This window comes from Propithecus coquereli, unplaced genomic scaffold, assembly GCF_000956105.1.
Source record: "Propithecus coquereli isolate 6110/MARCELLA unplaced genomic scaffold, Pcoq_1.0 Scaffold69, whole genome shotgun sequence".
NCBI lineage: Eukaryota > Metazoa > Chordata > Mammalia > Primates > Indriidae > Propithecus > Propithecus coquereli.
In genome coordinates this window covers 5,229,320-5,234,759 of record NW_012152951.1, presented here as the reverse complement: position 1 = coordinate 5,234,759, position 5,440 = coordinate 5,229,320, and positions in this window count along the sequence as shown.

The following is a 5,440-nucleotide window of genomic DNA, read 5'->3' as shown; positions in this document are numbered from 1 at the left end:
CCTAAAGGAACCTGCTGAAATCTCCACACCACCGCCTCTGACAGCATTCATCATCTCTGCCTGCTCCAAAGCAGGCCCCTCTTTCAAACTTCCGGTCTATTCCTATGAGTCTGCAGGTTCCCAGGTATTGCCATCCTGACCATCATCCTCTCCTCTCCTGAGACCACTTTCCTCTAGTCAGTTACCAGAGCAGATAGGTTTTCCTTCATAATAGTTGCTCACTTGTCCCTTCTGTCAACGCTGCTAGTCTGAGACTGTCATGACCTTCTGACAAGCTTCTCTGCCTCCAGTCTCTTGTACATTCAGTTCCTGAGCACCCATCTTTGTTAGCTTGATCTTCCTGAACAGTCTTCCTCATAGAGCAGTGAGAATATAAATTAATACATGTTTAATGCTTACATATGCCAGGCACATTATGCATATTTTCAAGTTTTTCTCATTTAATCCTCACAATGTCCCATGAAATAACTTTAAAATTACTACCTCTGTTTGGCAGATGAGTAAGTTGAGGCACTGAGAGGTTAAGTAGGTCACCCAAGCTTGCACAGATAGTGCTGTTTGTGGCAGTTGGAATCATGCAGTCTGAACTCCAGCCCAAGCGCTCAGCCATACCTTCCCTCTACCCCTTCACCTTCCTCCCCAACCTGCACCAATATGATCTTTTTACTGCTTACAAAATAAAGCTCTTGACCTGGTGTTCATCATCCTCCACACGATTAGTTTCTACCTACTTCCTTTAATGTCCCTGCCTGTTTTCTATATGTTCTCTCCTCTCAGCAAAATTGGCTCCCATTGGTAGTCGCCTGATGTTATTTATCTTTTATGCTTATGTCATAGCTCCCAAATTAGACTATAAATTCCTGGAATATAGACATGTCTTTGTCTAACACCTTTACACATAAGGCAATAAATGAGTATGGCTGGTAAGAGATGTGTGAAAATGTACTAGAAATTCTCATTTGATCCTCCCTAAAGTCCTCTACTCCAGGTAATTGCTTTTATCAGCACCCTACAGGAGAAAAACTAAGCCCAAAAGTGCTAAGTGGCTTGTTAAGGAGCAAATATGCTATTCAGTTTTTTCTTTGCATAAACATTTATCGTGTGCAGCCCAGGCAGCAAGAGAGAAGACAGAGGAAGAGGTGGGAGGATGAATAAGACATGGTTCCCTTTTCTCTGGATGCTCATGTCATGGTAGGAAGAGGCAGAGGACATACACGATAAGGGTGCACTGTGGAAAGCTCCATGTGCAAGACCAGTTTAGGGCTCTAGGAAGCACCAAGTAGGGATGCTTAGCCCAGAGCGTCCAGAAGAGCTTCACAAAGGAGGAGGCTCCTGGACTGAGCTTAGCTGGCTGAGTAGGAGTTGACCAGGTCATTGGAGTTGACCACATGGTCAAAGGCATTTCAAGCAGAGAGATCTGCAGGCACAAAGGCTCTGAGACATGCCAGAACCTAGAATATTTGAGGACAGGGAATAGTTCAGTATGGCTGGAAGAACAACTGATTCAGTAGGGAAAGAAGAGAGTTGAGGTTAGCGGAAAAGTAGGCAGGAGTAGGTAGGGCCTGTAAGTAAAGATCTGGAATGATGAGAAGTTGGGAATTTATAGGGACTGAGAAGCTATGAATAGATTTTAATCAGGGAAAAGCCATGCCAAGATATTGTTGTAAATGGAAGCAATAAGAGAAATGGATTGGAGGTGGGTGGGACTGGAAATAGACCAGTTAGAGGTGAAAAAAAAAAAAAAAAGTCAAGATGAGAAGAATGAGAAGAGCCTAAAGAGGGTCCAAGCCAGGCTCGGTGGCTCACACCTGTAGTCCCAGCTACTTGGGAAGCTGAGGCAGGAGGATCACTTGAGGCCAGGAGTTCGAGACTAGCCTGAGGATTACAGTGAGACCCCCATGTCAAAAGAATTTTTTAAAGAGGGTCCCATTAGTGAAGATGTGGAGGAGAGCATGGGTTCAGGAGATGAGAGATGCAGTCTGTAAGACTGGGTCACTGGATATGCGGAATGAGGAACTTCCCCATGTCAGCAGGAGGTGCTTAGCAACATGGGCCAGTGGCCTTTGGGGAAGGAGGCTTGAGGCCAACTAAGCTTTCCCTCTCTCCTGCCCGTTTCCCTTTCTTGTTTTGTGACGCATTTTAAAAAGCCCTCCTGGTGATTCTCAAGCACTCTAAAGTTTTAGAGCCACTGCTATAGAGAGACGAAATAATTACAAAGGCTGAACACAGAATGCTGAGTCCCACCCCCACGTTCACTGACGCAGCAGGTCTGGCACGGGGCCCAGCATGTGGTTTCTACAAGTTCCCGGAGAGATGCTGAAGCTGCTGGTTCAGAGATGAGACTTGAGAGGCACTGCTTTTCTAGAGCTTTGACATTTGCGACATACTTCCTAAAACTCTCCTTCCTTGGTGTTCTGTGCCCTCATTTTCCTGCAGGCCCACCCCTTACCCTGGAAAAACCCAAGGCAAGAGTACAAACGTAGGCCCACATACTCTATGTGTAAAATTTTCAAGTTTAAAGATAAAATAACAATCTCCTTGGAGTTTCACAGTGAATCATGGCAGCCTATGGAGCAGTGAGCCCCAGCCCTGCAAACCCTGCTGCTCAGTTCCGTGCTGCATTTCCTGGCCTCTTTCCCAAGTGCGGGAACAGCCCAGCCTGCCATCCCAGCTTCCTTCACCCACCCAACCCCCCAGCCACCCCTTGGCCACCCCTTGGAAGGACAGCAGAGGAAGAGGCCATGCAGGCCCTTGAAGCAGGCTCAGGACCTAGAGCTTTGGCTACCAGGGGTTGCCCAGGATCCGGATGGGTGTGTCCCCTTGGCCCTAAGACTTGCATCCTGGGGGGAGGAGAAGCACAGCTGCAAGGGCCGGCCCAGGCCAGGGAGCCCTCTTGCTTCAGGCTCAGGCCAGTACTGCTTCCCTAACCACTGGCTACTCCTGCTCACCCCATCTCTGGCCCTCTTCTTGGCCTCCGCTGCTTCCCCCCAAGTGTTTGTGTTCCCTGGGCTTCTGACCTGCTGCACCAGAAGTTATTAATTTGGAGGGGTGTCTGTAGATGGGCTTCAGGAAAACACGTGAATCCACTGAAAGGGCATACAAAATCTTGAGCGCATGAGTTTGCATTTTTCTGGGAGGAAAAAAAGTCATTTTATTTATTTTTTTTTTTTGAGACAGAGTCTCACTGTGTCACCTGGACCAGAGTGCAGCAATGTCATCACAGCTTACTGCAACCTCAAACTCCTGGGCTCCAGTGATCCTCCTGCCTCAGCCTCCTGAGTAGCTGGGACTACAGGCATGCACCACCACACCCGGCTAACTTTTCTATTTTTTGTAGAGATGGGGTCTTGCTTTTGCTCAGGCTGGTCTCAAACACCTGGCCTCAAGCAATCCTCCTGCCTCCCAGAATGCTAGGATTACAGGTGTGAGCCACCACACCTGGCCTTTCATTATATTCTTAAAGGGATTTGTGATCAAATTCCTTCCCCAAAAGGTTAAGAACCACTGCAATATAGACTCTTGTTTTAGATTTCGTTTTAGATATCTGCTGATGACTCTCAGAGCTGTTCTTTGTGGACCTCCATTTGTATTCTAAGGGGAGCACAGATCTCTCCTCGGAACCCTGGATCTGGAGATCAAGCTGGCTACTGGCCTTTCTTAATCGGTATGCCTCATACATCTCATTCTGAAATAGAACACTAAACCTGTTCTGTTCTTCTTCTGTTCCCTACTTCAGTGCATTGCCTCAAAAACCATCCAGTTGCATAAATCAGAAACGTAACAGTCATGTTAAACCTGTCTCCACCGCCCCTTCCTTCTCTCTCCCTAATATCCTCCTATTCAATGGGTTTTGAACCTGCTCTCCTGATTCTTTCTCAAAATCACCTCCACCCTTTTCTCAAAATCACTGCTATGCTAATTCCAATAAGAACTGTTTGATCCTTCACTCAAGGTTTGAGGGCTTAGACTGGTACTATTTCTTACTCCTTGCATGGAATTGGATGCAAAGAGGACCTGGAAAGTCAAGGTGAAGAAAAGAACTTCAAAATGCTAATCAGAATTGGTCAAGGAATTCCTGCATAATGGCTAAGAGTAAATCTGTGTTGAATCTTTTCATAACTAGATGCAGTAATGCATTTAAACACATTTCTTCAATTTGATTACTAGAGTTCCTCCATTACTGTGAATTTGTCAACACTAGCAGTTCTCAAAAGTGGTATTGGGCTGGGCACAGTGGCTCATGGCTGTAATCCCAGTGCTTTGGGAAGCTGAGGTGGGAGGATCGCTTGAGCCCAGAAGTTTGAGACCAACCTGGGCAACGTAGAGAGACCCCGCTCTACAAAAAAATTTAAAAATTATCTGGGTGTTGTGGCAGATGGCTATAGTCCCAGCTAGTCAGGAGGCTGGCGTGGGAGGATCACTTGAGCCCAGGAGTTTGAAGTTACAGTGAGCTATGATAGTGCCACTGCACTCCAGCCTGGGTAACAGAGTGAGACTCTGTCTCTAAAAAAAATTTAAAAATAAAAGTGGTATTGTTCCTATCCCTGGGTCAATATAATAGGCTCAAATAATGGGACTAAGCTCATAAATGGAGCTTTAATATTCCATTAGGGCACAGAAAAAAATCACTGTAGATGGATGGCATCAGGACTGTTTATTTTCTAGTCATCCTAAAGCTGCTTTTACTTGTTTTGAAAATGAAGGTAGACACAGTAGGCAGAGAAACCGTCTTATATGAAATGTCCTATTAGGAGGGGACGGCGGTGCCGGAATAGTGTCTGTGAGGGGGGAAAAAAACTTAAAAGGTCCTTTGGCCCCTTGAAAACCCTTCTGCTCTGAATTCTTTGAAATTACGTAGAAGCGAAATATCATTCTGCATTTAAAAACCGTGTTCTTAGTGTTATACACAAACGCTATTTTTAAAATGTAAGTAGATCAAGAGGTCTGAATTTTACTGACAAAAATATTCTGTGAATGATGTGGTCTTCTGGGAGGTCATTTTCTGCTCTGACACCAGCTACAATTCTCTCATCTACGGACCACCAGTGACTCTGAGAAGGGCGGTTCTGTGTCAAACGCCGTCCAGCCTTTCCCTCATTGCAGATGGTGAAGCGCAAAGCCAGAGAGCCCAGTCACACCCCAAGGTCAGACGTAAAAGCGGACCGATCCGTCTGTTTTCGCGTCCACGCATCGCAACTGCACACAAGCCTGGCAAAGCCAAGCGGAGTGAATAATCGACCGGCTTGTTCGGACATCATTCGACCACTTCGTGTGGTTCAGTGGGGCCTCTGCTTAGGTATACAACTTGCTGAAGACTCCTTAGTTGAAAAAGAAATGCTCCTTTTCACAAATCTCAAATTTACTTAGGAAACTGATAAGACGCCATCAACGCCGGCATTACAAAGTAGCACAATACTTCCCAACCTACCTTGGTCAACCT